The 15656-nt window shown below is 49.5% G+C and overlaps 1 pseudogene; it reads right to left on the reverse strand.

Moving 5' to 3' along the window:
- Nucleotides 1–238: 238 nt before the first annotated feature.
- LOC123150920 (uncharacterized) lies at nt 239–2146 on the reverse strand (annotated as a pseudogene).
- Nucleotides 2147–15656: the final 13510 nt, after the last annotated feature.

The raw sequence follows: 15656 nt of genomic DNA on the forward strand, positions 1-15656 counted from the left end.
ATGAACTGTGTTTGTGCAATTTCTCCCGCGAAAGAAGTTTTTTAAATTATGCGGGTTTAAATACGGGTTCTGCTCGGACGCGTAGGTTTTTGACCCGCAAAAGCGATTTTCGTGAACCCGCAAACGTGTTTTGCGGGTCGTGTTTTTGCGGATTCTGGTAGAGTTGCTCTTAGGCCGGGTATTTGTGGTAATTTTGCGTTCAGAGAGTGACCAGGAAGGCCGCTCGGATGTTTGGGTACCCTTGATTGAAATCAATACTATTGACGATGAACTTGATAAGAGGCTCAGCAGTTCTCCGGAGCAGTTTCCCATGTATACAGAAGATGAACAAAAACGGCTCCAAGTTCAAAGCATTAAGCTGATAATCATAATGAGCTAATCAAGCGGCAGGACCAGCTTGGCGGCGTCGAGGCGCGGGTAATGCCGGAGCACGACGCCCTTCATCTCCTCCGCGCCGCTCTCGTACCCTGCCGCGGCGTGCTCGTCGAGCCGCCGCTTGTACTCCTCGGACCCCAGGAACTGCTGCACCGCCGTCGCCTTGGCGCTCTGCAGAGTTGCCCGCTTCACCGCCGCGAGCTCGGCCTTCGCCTTCTCCAGCTCCGCCTCGGTGGCCTGCCTCGCCGCCTTCTCCTTGTCCAGCTGCTCCAACAGGGCCACCTTGTCGCGCTCCCGCGCCACCAGCTTCTCGTCCAGGTCCAGCGCGTAGCCGGAGGAGAAGGACACGTAGTTCGCGGCCTGCGCACGCCACCGTCGCCGCCGCACGGCACACACAAACAATGTCATCCGGGTCCGGTCTGAACACACCTACGGGCGAACGATTTGGTTGGAAGAATACCTGGAGCATTGCTACATAGGTCGACGCGACGACGTCGGAGGGCTTCGACGCCGCGAACTTGTCGTCCCGCGACGGCGTGACGATGCACTCTAGTACCTTCTGCGAGACCTTCCAGTCGGCGCTGTCGCCGTCGTGTGCGTCTGGGACAGGCGAGTGCTGTGGCTTCGGGTCGAAAAAGCCGCCAGACAATCCCGGTGGGGAAGCAGGCGGCGGCGTGGTCAGCGCTGAGCGGCAAAGTTCGTCTTCTACAATAGCGGTCTCCCCCTGTTTCCTCTTCTTCCCAGACAACGGCGGCGTGTCGCCGTCCGGCTCCGTGTTCACCTTCTCGGTCTCTGCCGCCTTCTCTTCCGGTGGATTCATGCCTGGCGCATGAACCACAAGAATAAGGAGTATGTGCTAATTGGACAAGGGGAATTGTGTTGGGGGCGCGTTTACCTTTATCACCAGTAGTACGAGGAGAAGGCGGAGGTGGTGGTGGTGATGCGCCGGCGAGGTTGGAGGAGAAGGCCGCCGCAAGATCGGCCTCACGGAGGTAGGTCCGGATATCAACTGCGGCGCCGTGTTTGTACACCAAATCGGCCACCGATTTCTTATCCTGGCTCGATAGCTCCGGGCCTGCGGCGGAGACCTTAGCCGTCGGCGCGCCCCAGCGAACGGGGCACGGCCATTCCTCCGGCGCCGTCAGGAAGAAAAACCCCCTTTTTCACTCTCCGTCGGATTCGGAACTGCCCAGGCCAGTAACCAGCGCGCCGGCACCTTCCTTGCACCGGAAGCAGTACCAGCCCTTCCTGCTTCGGAGCGAGAAGAAATGGCGGAACACGGCGACCGACGGCGGGACGGAGGCGTCGTGGCAGAGCGCGAGGAAGCCGACCAGGACGCGCCACCCGTCGGGCGTGAGCTGGCCGGGCGCGAGGTCGAAGTGGGAGAGCGTCTGGCAGAAGAAGGCGGGGAGCGGGAAGCGCACCCCGGCCTCCAGCGCGTGCGCGTGCGCGTACACGCAGACGGCCCGCGCCGGGGGCGGCGAGCACGCGCGCCGGTCGCCGGCGGGGAGCGCGGCGAGCTTCCCCGGGACGCCGTGCTTCTCGCAGAGGGCCTGCACTTCGGCTTCGGTGGTCAGGGACGAGGTGAAGCGCTCGGCGGCGATCAGCAAGAGGGCGGCCGCGTCGTCGTCGTCGTCGCTGTCGCTGAGGATGATGACGGCGGACGAGGGCGGGGAAGGCATCGCGCTGGCTTACAGGAGAAGCAGAGCGGTCGTATCGTCCCGGCTCTGCTCCCTGCGGTGCGTCGTGCAGAGGGAACGAGATCCTCTGACGTTGGCGATTCCAAGTCAGAGGGACGTCCTTCGCTTGGCACCGTCCATCAACCATCAGACGGCAGCTTCCAGCTCTCTCTGATTTGCTCAGATCAGCACCAAAACCAGCGGCCCACTACGGCCCACTACGAACCGAGGGACGCAAGCGAGGGGAAAAAGGGCGCGAGGAGACAGAAAAAGACGCGAAGAATACCCAGACGGCGCCAGCCGACGAAAAAGAGATCGCCGGAGCTCGAAGGTGGACGCCCTGCTCTGCTCGTCAATATCACGTAAGTCCTAATACTCTGCTCCTCTCATGTCATCTTTCACATGAATGAAAACACTACAACTGATCGAAGGTCCATCATCAGGTTGCTTTGGAACTCCATCAAGTTTCCATTTTTCTCATGGAAGAATCAGTTTGTTGAACTCGATCAAACATCTTTTCTCCCATGGAAGAAGCAACCGAGATGGACGAACATGCCAACACAATCCACCAGGATTCCGATTCCAATAGGTAATTTCTGCACATATACAAGTCTGCACATAGTCAGATTTACATACTTTCTCAATAGTTCAGTGATAGGTCTATTACATAATTTATGCACATATACAATTCTGCATATATTCAGATTTACATCATTTCTTAATAGTTTAAGTGATACTACTACATAATTACTGCACATATACAAGTCTGAACATATTTAGATTTACCAAATTTCTCGATAGTTCAGTCATACTTCTACAATCCCCTTACTCGTGGTGTTTTTACTTTGCAGAGTTGTATTGCCTAGTTTGGTACCTTATGTTGGCATGGAATTTAGAAGCTCAGACGAGGCTTGGTCATATTGGCTTAGCTACACTGGGCAAAAAGGCTTTGAGGTTAGGAAAAGGTATACTAACAAAAGTTCAGCCGATGGCAAGGTTACATCATGTAAATTTGTTTGTGCAAATGAGGGTCAGCGAGCACAAGACAAAAGGGATCATTTGACAAAGTGCCCTCGAGTTGAAACTAGAACCAATTGTGAAGTAAACATGAAGCTTAAAATGGACCGGAAGAAGGGAAATCTCAAAGTGTTAGAGCTGGTTTTGGAACACAACCACACACTACACCTAGCAGAAACCTTACACTTAATGGTGTCACAAAGAAAAATTTCAGAGTTGCAGGCTTTTGAAATTGCAACAGCAGATGATGCAGGAATTGGGCCAAAAGCCGCACATGAGTTGGCTAGTCGACAAGTTGGTGGACCACTCAATCTTAGTTATACCCTCCGTGATCACAAGAACCATTTGCGGACCAAGCGCCAACGAGAAATGGCATATGGCCAAGCGGGTAGCATGCTTAAGTATTTTCAAGACAAAATTGCTGAAAACCCATCATTCCAATATACATTGCAAATGGACTGTGAAGAACAAATAGTGACCATATTCTGGGTTGATGCTAGAATGATCATGGATTATGCACATTTTGGTGATGTTGTTAGTTTTGACACTACTTTTGGAACAAACAAGGAGAGTAGGCCCTTTGGTGTCTTTGTCGGATTCAATCACTTTAGGGAAACTGTAGTTTTTGGTGCTGCTCTCATGTATGATGAAAATTTTGCATCCTTTAAGTGGTTGTTTGAGGCTTTTCTAACAACCCATAAAGGAAAGGGGCCAAGAACATTCTATACAGATCAAGATACTGCAATGGGAAATGCAGTTTGAGGACGTGTTTGCGGAAGCACGACATGGTTTATGCACCTTTCACATTATGCAGAATGCTGTCAAACATCTACATGAAGAGGATGATGAAGAGAAAAATGGGGAGAAGAAAAAAGGGAAGAAGCAAAAGATGGATGAAGAGAAGGAAAAAGAGGAGAATGAAGAAACAAGTATTCTATCAGATTTTAGCGCGTGCATGTTTGAGTATGAAGACATGGCAGAATTTGAACAAAAATTTGACCTCATAAGGAAAAAGATGAGCAAGCAAACTTGGTTGGATAGTATATATAAGTTAAAGGAAAAATGGGCTGAATGTTATATGAAGGATGTCTTCACATTAGGAATGAAAAGTACACAATTGAGTGAGAGTTTGAATAATGACTTGAAAATCCATTTCAAATCTGATTTTGATATCATCCGGTTCTTTAAGCATTTTGAAAGGGTGGTGCAAGGGAAAAGGAACAATGAACTGAATTCAGAATTTGAATCAAGGAAAAAGTTGCCTAGAATATTTATGAGGAGACCACCACCTATGTTGGTGCAAGCTAGCAAGTTATATACACCTGGTATTTTTGAAGCTTTTCAAGGTGAATATGAAATATCTTTGTCAGCTTGCACCAAGGCATTAGATGGTTGTAATGAATATCCAGTAGGAGATTGTATCTTTGAGGAGGAGTATAAAGTTATAGGTGATCCTTTGAAGCAAACAGTTGTGTGCGGCTGCCGGCAATTTGATAGAATTGGGATATTGTGTGGCCATGCTCTTAAAGTTCTCGATTTGATGAATATCAAGTCACTACCGCCACATTATGTGTTAAAGCGCTGGACAAAGGAAGCACGAAGTGGAACTGTACAAGACAAGGAAGGAAGAGATATCGTCTTAAATCCGAATATGGATGCCATGCTTAGCTACAAATATAGGTCCCATAAATTTCATAATTTGGTAGATCGAGCAGCCTACTTTCGGGAATGTGTCGTGTTAGTAGACAACACACTTGACATCCTTAGTAAGCAAATTGAAGTAAAAATTAATGCATGTGCAAGCACATTGGAGTATCCATGTACAATTCCGACAGATGCTAGCGCACCAAATGACTTGTTGACTAAAGCACGTCTAAAGAAAAAGGAGGTCCAAACAAAGAGTTCAAAACGAAAACAAAATTGGCTCGATAAGAAGCACAAGGCTAGGAAAAGGAGAGAAAGCAGAGCTACATCACAGTTGGGTGAAGAGGTATGTTGCTAAACAATACAGTGCTTTCAGTGTTATCATTATGTCCATTAATTCTCAAAGCCTCCAATTTTCTTTCACAACAAAGATGCGGGAGGTCGGGGAAGTGGCAGGTGGTGGTGGTGCACAAGTTGCAAATGATAGAGTTTATAAGGATAATGCGGAGGTGCCTGAAGGTTAGAAGACCAACCTTAGCTTCACTCAGTTGCTGATGGTATAATCTTGCTCCTGTAGTTTAAAAATCTAAAATGATCCAAGTAGAGATCGCAAAGTCTTGCTCATACGGTATTCTTATTTATTTAATTTTCAGGGGCCAATTACAGATGATCTTTTCACTGGGTCATGGTGAAGTACTGTTGTTTTTGGGCAAATGAATGAGAGAGCAAACAAGCAATGGTGGGCAAGTTCAGTTCTGGGCAACACTTGACATTGAGTTCAGTCCAAGTTCAGTTCTAGATAACATTTTGCCATTCGCTTCAGTCTAATTATGCACATGTACAAGTCGAACTTCTGTACAAGTAGAAATTAAAATGCTCAATCTCCAGCCATATCTCCCAGAGATATATTACCCTGTTTTGGCATCTATTTTGTTCGATGCACCTGCAAGTTATATATGCAAGACCTCTGTTGAAGTGTCACTTTCTATGATAATTGTACTTTCAACAGCCAAATCAAGCATTGTGACTTGCTGGTCTTTGTAGTCCTGGAATCGCTCAACTTCACTCTCAAATGAAACATTCAGTCAAATCAAACTCAACAGCCAAACAAAAATCCAGTCAAACTATTCACTCAACTCCACTCTCAAATGACATTGCAAACTGAATTTAAATTCAGTCACACTATTCATTACACATTACTTTCGATTTACACCAATTACAATCTCAATTTGTCATTTGGCTTTGTCTCTGCTGCCATTGCTTCCTCTTTTCTGTCCATCTAAATAGCAGGGAAGTGGCAAGTAGCAGGGGAATTTCCAACAGAAGTCCAGAGCCTGAGTAGCCGACGGCGCGGCGATGCTTGCTCCGGCGCGTCGCGGAGCAGTGGCTTGCTCCAGCGCGTCGCGGGGCAGTGGCTTGCTCTGCCCCCTCCACAGCTATGTACGTCGTGGCCTGATGGAGACAACACGGGCTGCGTGGCCTCGATAGCTCGGCCGTGTAGATGTAGCCTACTCCGCGGCTCTGGGGCGCAGCTAGGAGGTGTCCCGCCCTGAAGGAGCAGCGGCTGCTCTTCCCTGCCGGCCAGCGTCGCGCCTTGGAGGAGTAGCGGCTGCTCTTGCCCGTCGCGCCCTGAAGGAGCGAGGCCAGAGCGACCAGCCGAACAGATGCAATGACGCGAGAGCGAGGAGTTCTGGGCGTACTGGGCCGTATGGGCTGCTTGTTTTCGTGTCCATGCGAGTGGAAGTGGCGCTGGTAGCGAGTGTCGTCGGATGTAGATCAACGGCCCTGGGCGTAGGACGTCCCTCGGCAGTACTTTCTTCTAAGTCAGAGGATCTCATTCCGTGCAGAGGAGCAACCGAACTACTAGTGGAGACCTGTTTGCTGTCCTGCTTGCTAGTGTTCTCCTCTTGTGACTCGAGTCCATGCATCAACTTAATCTCATTTATCACCATACGACTTTAATATCGAATTGTTCACTCTCCTTGGGAGTACCATCACTAATTTGACCATGTTTGTGGAGTCAAGTCTTATTTTTATTGTCACCATCCCATATTCAGATTTCAAGATGCATTGAATCAATGGATGCAACAATTATGAGAAGACTCACCTATGCATGTAAAGTTCTTGATCGTTTATTGATTATGCATGCATGCATTGAAATTAATGCGTTGGTAAACACAACTTTTTTTAAAAAAATGACTCCATTAATTGACTATTTTTGCAAATTACTCTCTCTTTTTCGGTTTATAGAGCTCAATTCAAAATTTTCACCAACCAAGGTAGATAGTGAGTGGTGGAATACTTTTTGTAATTTGCAAAAGCACCAAATTAACGCTCTTGTTTTCCTCAAAAATTTATGTTTACCAATGTAGTAATTGCAATGCATGCATGCATAAAGTACATGCATTGGTTAATTTTCTCTTAATGCTTGCATGCAAAGATTTAATGCACCTTGAAATCTGAACTTGTGATGGGAAACAACCAAATTGAGCCTTATAAAATGAAAAAAGTAAGATTTTGAGATAAGCCCTATAAACCGAAAAGGAGGGAGTACAAATATTATTTCAGCATTCATCATCTATCTTGGTTTTTGAGATTTTTGAATTGAGGCCTTTAGACGGGAAGCGAGAGAGTAGAAGATAGGTACACGCAAAGTCCCCCACTCCTCTGGAGCACAAACAAGCTTGCAATAAGCAATAAATTCAGAAAAACTAAAAAAAGCAAACAAACAAATTCAATGCTTGCGAAATTTCATCATCAAGTGACATTCCTGGAAGTCGCTGCAAAAAAATCAGCACTTCAAAATGCTTTAGAAAATGGCATTTTGGGAGCATCGATTTTTTTCTCCACGACTTTCACGAATGTAATTTCACGATCAAACTTCGTAAACACTCAAAACATGTCTCAATATTTGGCACAAAACAAATTCAGAATTTTTTTTAATTTTATTTTAGTTTATTAGGATTTACTATTCACCCGGGCTCATTTGAGCTCGAGCTAATAATAGAATTTTGGTGTTCCTTGTTTTACTTCATGCTCTCTCTTTAGAGCATTCGATGTCGTGCATCAAAATTGATGCACCACATGTCTGCTAACATGTTCGGCCGTGTCCACAAACAGCTAGGGGGCGGCCATCAAACCCAATGCATCAAACATATATCTCTGGTTTTTTTATATATCTGAAGCACTTAAAATATTTAAACATGAACACCGTAATCATGATGTGCATATTTTAAAATGCAACTAATAATTCAAATATAAATATTACAATCAAACATAAAGTTTTACAATAGAGTATATTATATTTGAATTCAAATTAATTGGACACATTTTTTACTTGTCCCTCAAAGCATCCACAAATGCTTAATCAGATCATTCTGAACGTGCTCATGAGTTCCCCGATGGCGGATCTGTTGATGCATTTGAATAAAATTCTCAAATATCATCGTATTCTGCTTTGGAAGTTGGATATGATCACCCATGTGCTCAACTTCAGATTATGGTGAACCCCGTCACCCTCATCCTCCACAATCTTGTTGCGCATGATCACAAAAGTTGTCATCACCTACCACACCGTCTCTACACTCATAGTTGCAGGTCCTCAAATAACCGCAAAACAGGCTTGAAGCACTTGAAATGCCCCTCTTGACATCTTTTTTAACTCCTTGTCTTTGGGCGAAGTGAGATCTTCTCACACCTTTGCTCAAAGATGGTATCCGCGAAGATCGCCTACTAAGGATAGATACATGCAGAAAGATAATTGCCCATTTATAGTCATGATCATTGACGGCATAGTTGCACATAGGAGCTTCTCCCGCGCACAGCCTTGCAAACAATGGAGGCCGCTACAACACTTTTATGTCATCGTGAGACTTGGGCATCCCCAAGAAAGAGTGTCAAATCCAAATGTGTTGGCTGTCAGTGTCAAAACCGGCGGATCTCGGGTAGAGGGTCCCGAACTGTGCGTCTAAGGTTCATGGTAACAGGAGACAGGGGACATGATGTTTTACCCAAGTTCGGGCCCTCTTGATGGAGGTAATACCCTACGTCCTGCTTGATTGATATTGATGAATACGAGTATTACAAGAGTTGATCTACCACGAGATCGTAATGGCTAAACCCTAGAAGTCTAGCCTGTATGACTAAGGTATTTAGTATCCCCTATCCGGACTAAGTCCTCCGGTTTATATAGACACCGGGGGGGTCTAGGGTTACATAGAGTCGGTTACATAATATGGAATCTTCATAGTTGTTCGACAAGCTTGCCTTCCATGCCAAGGAGACTCCCATCCGGACACGGGTACAGTCTTCGGTCTTCATATCTTCACAGCCCATCAATCCGGCCCATAGATAAGAGGCCGGACGCCCGAGGACCCCTTAGTCCAGGACTCCATCCGTAGCCCCTGAACCTGGCTTCAATGACTAGGTATCCGGCGCGTAGTGCTATCTTCGGCATTGCAAGGCGGGTTCCTCCTCTCGAGTCTTCAGACAAATTGATTGTGTCCGGACCTATAACACACACCGCACACAACCGTAGAGAGAATATAATAACACACGAGTCCCATCCGTTGACAACATTAGTAATGTGACGTCACGCCTGTCCGGTTATAATTTCGAAGCATTTTTTGCCCCACGTTTTGAGACGCGGTTGTCATTGGCACGTCTTGTCAAAGCAGAGATCGTGTCCCCTTATCACGGGATTCTCATCAATACGGGTGTGGTAACCCAACCGTGTTGTTTACACAGCCCTTGGGAGTGGGCAAATTTTAAGGCGAATGGGGGGGCGTTCGATATTCACAGCCCTTATAAGGAGATAAGATTCCCCTTTCTTCCCCCATGCTTTCCTCCTGCCTCTCCATCCTCGAGCTCCAATGCCCAAGTCCTCATTCAAACCAGCACCCAACCATGTCCGGATCCGGAGCCGGCGGCAAGTGGATGACCTCCTCCATTAAGAGGGAAAATATAGAGGAGTTCCGAGAGGCTGGATACCTGGCCAAGGAGATCGTTCACCGACTCCCGGCCGAAGGACAGATCGTCCCCACCCCCGAGCCTCATGAGAGAGTGGTGTTCCTCACGCATTTCGTCCGCGGGCTGGGATTCCCTCTCCACCCGTTTGTTCGCGGATTGATGTTTTATTATGGGCTAGACTTCCACGATCTAGCCCCTAACTTTATCCTCAACATCTCGGCATTCATAGTCGTGTGCGAGGCCTTTCTCCGCATTCCACCTCACTTCAGCCTATGGCTGAAGACCTTTAATGTGAAGCAAAAGGTGGTGAGAGGCCAACAGGCTGAGTGCGGAGGAGCTATGTTGGGTAAGATGCCCAACGTCACCTGGCTCGAAGGTTCTTTCGTGGAGATGGTGAATGGGTGGCAATCAGGGTGGTTCTACATCACCGAGCCGCACGACACTAACTGGACGGTGCCCCCCCCCCCATTTTGATCCGGAGTTCCGATGCGGCTCACCTTCTGGCAAGAGAAGGGCCTAATCTGAGGTGCTCCGGGTGAGCTGACAGGGCTCCAGACGTGCGTCCAGAACATGATATCCAGAAAGATTAAGCTTGTCAATGTGATCCAGGTTATGCTCATCCGCCGGATCCTCCCGTGCCAATGCCGGACCTGTCCTTTATGGGAATTCGATCCAGCCAAGCACCAGACGCTGCTAGAGCTCTTCGACACAACGCACGAGGATATCTGGAAAGTGCACTTCAAGGCCGGTGAGACGCCACCGCCTACAACCGAGGATCGTGGGCTTAGCTCAAAGCGCCAAGCTAATTCGGTAAGTTTTTTCACGCTCTCAAGGCATAACCTTTACTAGTGTATTGTGAGAAAGAAGTCTAAGCTCTCCTATCAATTTTTTTTCCTTAGGCCTGGGTCGACATAGCGAGGCGGATTAACTGTCCAGCCCCGCTACCCGAAGACGAAGAGACCCCACTCCTGACGAAGATGTTGTTCCCGGCACCTTATGACGTGCCAGAGAAGAATACCAAAAAGGCAGCCAAGGGGACCAGGAGTGGCCTTTGTCGAAAGGATTCTTCGAAACTGTCGTCCGAAGACGAGACCGACCCTTCGGTGGCCGAAGACGGCGACAAGGAGGAGGAGGAAGACAACTTCCCCCCTGAGGGGGGAAGGAAGAAAAGGGTGGCCTCCACAAACCTGGAGGCGAAGGCACCCAAGAGGGGGAAGGGCTCCCTCGTGGATAACTCCGCGTGGGATGTTGATAGCAGTTCGGAACGAATGCCCCGGACCAAGCCTCGGGCCGCTTCATAAGTACCCAAGACCTTATGCTCATCCGAGTGTTCGGCCTTTCCCCTTTGCAATATTAATATGTTTAATTTATGCTATTGCAGTCCGGCCCGTGACGGTTCTCCGCGATCCTCGACAGAGGGCTCGCTAGACTCAAAGGAGATGGCTAGCATGTCGCCGCCACCTGCTCACTCTACCTCGCGCAAGAGTGATGACGAGGAGGTGTCCCAAAGGGCCTTCCCCAACAAAGGGGAGGCTCCGGAGATCGTCAGGGCGGCGTCCAAGGGTGACTCCATGGCCGCCGGACACATGGGGGAAGAAACCCCCATGGAGAATGATGGTGGGGGCCGAGTTCCATTTGGCCCTCAGCCGGATATCATTCCGGAGACCTGTGCGGCTCTGGAGTCTAGCGAATGGCCTTCCCCGAAAGGAGGGGGTGTTCCTGTTACGCTGGTGACCTTTGTCCGACCAGAGGCACCAGGTGATCTACTAGAAGCGATGCGAGACGCTTCCATTGTAGATGAGCATCGTGCCCTCATGGGTATGGTGATAAAAAAGGTTCAGTCTGCCAAAAGTGGACTAACTGAAGCCTGCACTAGCCTTTTAACAGGCTTTGAGGTAATAATAATTGTAGAAAGAATATCACAGTGTAGACAGTAGCCCCTGATGCTATGTTCGGTATTCGGAAAGAAAATCCGAACAAAGGATCAAAACAAGTTTCGCAGGAGTCTAACATATGATGTCTATGTGAATAAGCAGGCGTCGTTGCTGGCTACTGCCGCTCATACTGCGGAGGTCTCCAAACTGAAGCGGAGCCTGGAGCGGGCCGAGGAAGAGCTCAGTCTTGTGAGGACGCAGCTGGAGAACAGCAAAGGTATGTAGTAACATGTGCGTGTATGTTAGGAAGGATGAATACTTCGTGCTGACTAAAGTGTCATGGACTATGCTAGGGGCCACGACCGAGGTGGCGACCCTCAAGAAGGCATTAGCCGAGGCCGAGGACAAAGCGGCCAAGGAACGCGCTGCACGCGAAAAGCACGAGGCCCGGGTCAGCAAGGTGCAACAAGAGCTTCAGGATGCCGTTAATAAGTACGAGTCCCTAGAGTGTGATTCTAAGACGCAGGCGTCCGAACTTGCCATGGCTCGCCAGAGCGCACAAGAGGCTTGAGCCGAAGCCCAGAGCGCTCTTCAGGAACTCCAGGCGGCTGAGAAGATTGTGGCGGATAAGTTTTTCACTATGCAAAGCAAGTTGATGAAGGGAGCGCTCCTGTTGCTTACACGAATTTGGTGCTCCACAGGGGCGTTTACGGATTTGCCGCGCAGCGTACCCGATGCTGCTGAATTCTACCGAGCCGAGGAAGGGAGTTCGGGGGAGGAGCTATTCTGGTCTCAATATCTTGGACCAGAACATCCAGTATCCTTCAGCGACCAGCTGAAACAGTTGGTCGAGCTGCACAAGGCAGCCGAGCTGGCCATGAGGGACATGATAGTCCGGCTATGGCCTGCCGCCGGTACCCAGCAGCTACTTCGGGCTTGTGAACCGGCTTGTTAGTGCCTGCCCGCGACTTGAGGTCGTAAAGCGGTCGATCTGTATTGAAGGTGCCCAGATGGCCTTTGCTCGCAGCAAGATGTGGTGGGCGAAAATGGACGCCATCGAGCTGACCAAGGGACTACCGAAGGGCAAGGAGCACCATACACCCGAGCGCTATTTTGCGGATGTCCTCGAGGGGTCTCGTATTGTAGCCACGCAGTGCGGGCAGGATGTTATTTTCGAGTGAATACACTCATATTTTGTCTTATATGATGACAACAAATCCACTTTGTAATATATAATTTTGATTATGTTTTGATTCTTTCCTCCTGCGCGGCCGTGTTGTATGAAATCTAAGGGTTAACCAGTCGTCGGCTTCAGCCCTCGCGTAGGTAGTACGGAGGTGTTCGGGATGGAATCTAAACAATCTTGATCCAATTATATGGTCCTTGAAGGAGTTGTTTAGCGCAACGAACCAGGCAACCAGACTATACGGCTTGAACGCCCTCTGTCGGTGTCAAAACCGGCGGATCTCGGGTAGGGGGTCCCGAACTGTGCGTCTAGGCCGGATGGTAACAGGAGGCAGGGGACACGATGTTTTACCCAGGTTTGGGCCCTCTTGATGGAGGTAAAACGCTACATCCTGCTTGATTAATATTGATGATACGGGTAGTACAAGAGTAGATCTACCATGAGATCAGAGAGGCTAAACCCTATAGGCTAGCCTATGGTATGATTGTTTGTGATGGTTGTTGTCCTACGGACTAAAACCCTTCGGTTTATATAAACACCGAAGAGGGTTAGGGTTACACAAGGTCGGTTACAAAGGAGGAGATATCCATATCCGTACTGCCTAGCTTGCCTTCCATGCCAAGTAGAGTCCCATCCGGACATGAGACGAAGTCTTCAATCTTGTATCTTCATAGTCTAACAGTCCGGCCAATGGAGATAGTCCGGCTGTCCGGAGACCCCCTAATCTAGGACTCCCTCAGTAGCCCCTGAACCAGGCTTCAATGACGATGAGTCCGGCGCGCAGTATTGTCTTCGACATTGCAAGGCGGGTTCCTTCTCCGAATACACCGCAGAAGAATTTGAATACGAGGATAGTGTCCGACCCTGCAAAATAAGTTCCACATTCCATCGTAGAGAGAATAATATTTTCGCAGATCTAATTTGCTAGCTTGTTTTGGCAGCATGACGTTACGTCATGGCCCGGTGATTATTCGAACCGTTTCTTTTAACCAGCCCCGCACATAACGCGAGGCAGTTTTTCGACACGTCTTGTCAAAGCAGAGATCGTGTCCCCTTATTATGGGATTCTCATCAATACGGGCATGGGTAACCCAACCGCGCCATCAATTGCGGCACTTGGGGGATAAGCGAGTTTTACTAGGCAAGTGGGGACGCTTAGTTTCGTCCGCCCATATAAAGGGATAAGGATTCACCTTTCTATCCACGCCTTCTTCCTCCCTTATCCATCCATTTTCGCACACTCGAGCTCCAGCGCCCAAGTCCGCACTTCCCACCTCGACCTTCTCCAATCATGTCCGGAGCGGGAGGCAAGTGGATGGTCTCCTCCGTCACGGAGGGAGACATCAAGAAACTTAGGAGAGTCGGATACCTGCCCGACGACATCGCGCACCGGCTCCCAGATGAGGCGCAGCTCATCCCCACCCCCAGGCCCCATGAGAGGGTAGTATTCCTCACCATTTCCTCCGTGGACTGGGGTTCCCTCTCCATCCCTTCGTCCGGGGGCTCATGTTTTATTACGGCCTGGATTTCCACGATCTGGCCCCGAACTTCATCCTCAACATCTCGGCGTTTATCGTCGTGTGCAAGGCCTTCCTCTGCATCAAGCCCCACTTCGGCTTATGGCTGAAGACCTTCAATGTCAAGCCGAAGGTGGTGGGCGGCCGCAGGGCGGAGTGCGGAGGCGTCATGCTGGGCAAGATGCCCAACATAACATGGCTCGAGGGCTCCTTTGTGGAAACCATAAAGGGGTGGCAATCGGGGTGGTTCTATATCACCGAGCTGCGCGACCCTGCATGGGCAGCGGCCCCCGAGTTCTGATCTAGCATCCCCATGCAGCTCACCTCTTGGAAAGAGAAGGGTCTGTCCTGGGGTAGTTCGAAAGAGCTGACCGGACTCCAAACATGTATTCAAAACATGGTGGACAAGAAGCTCAAGCTTGTCAACATAGTCCAAGTTATGCTCATCCGCCGGATACTCCCGTGCCAACAACGGGAGTTCAACTTGTGGGAATTCAATCTGGCGCAGCACCGAACTCTGAACAGGCTCTTCGACACAACTCATGAAGACGCCTGGAGGGTGCTGTTCAAAAGTGCCGAGGTCCCCCTCCTATTACTGAGGATCACAGATTCAGCGCGAAGCGCCAAGCCAGTGCGGTAAGCTGTTTTACCTTTCACGGGATAATTATTTTTTATATAGATTGACTCGATGCGGGATCTAAACTCCCGTACCTTTGACAGGACTGGCAGAAGATGGCCGGACAGATCGACTGTCCGGCTCCTTTGCCCGAAGGCCCCGCAGACGCTCTTCTGGCGAAGATGCTGACTTCGGCCCCTTATAAGGTGCCGGAGAAGACCAAGAAGGCCAAGGGAACCCGAAAGAGTTCCCGGCGCCAGGCGTTGTCGGACTCACCGTCCGATGACTCTGTGGCGCACTCTTCACCTGAAGACGAGGAAGAGGAAGAAGAAGATGCTCCCCCACCGACTGGGGGAGACAAGAAAAGGAAGGCCGCCCCAACCGGGGAGGCCGGAGGGTCCAAGAAGGGAAGGACTCTCCTTCCGGACAGTTCCACCGCCGCCGACAAAGGCGAAGGCGAGTGGTTGCCCAGGGTCAAGCCCCCAGGGAGATCGTAAGTATTCAGATACTAGAGTAATTCCTAGGATTCCTTTGTCGCACTGCTTTCCCTAACGCCGAACACAATTATGCAGGCCGCCACGAGCCAGTATCGATGTATCATCGGACGACTCCTTGGGCTTGTTGGACATGGATAGCGATCCAGTCCCGACCGCCACCTCCCCTCATCCTGCCGACGATATCGAGGTGTTGTTCAAGAGGCACTGGATCGAGGGGAAACAGTCCTGGAGGCGCCTCAAGGCGACCTTCCGGACTCCGGGAGCCGCGGGGACGGGGCCCCCA

This window comes from Triticum aestivum, chromosome 7A (genome assembly GCF_018294505.1).
Source record: "Triticum aestivum cultivar Chinese Spring chromosome 7A, IWGSC CS RefSeq v2.1, whole genome shotgun sequence".
Classification (NCBI taxonomy): Eukaryota; Viridiplantae; Streptophyta; class Magnoliopsida; order Poales; family Poaceae; genus Triticum; species Triticum aestivum.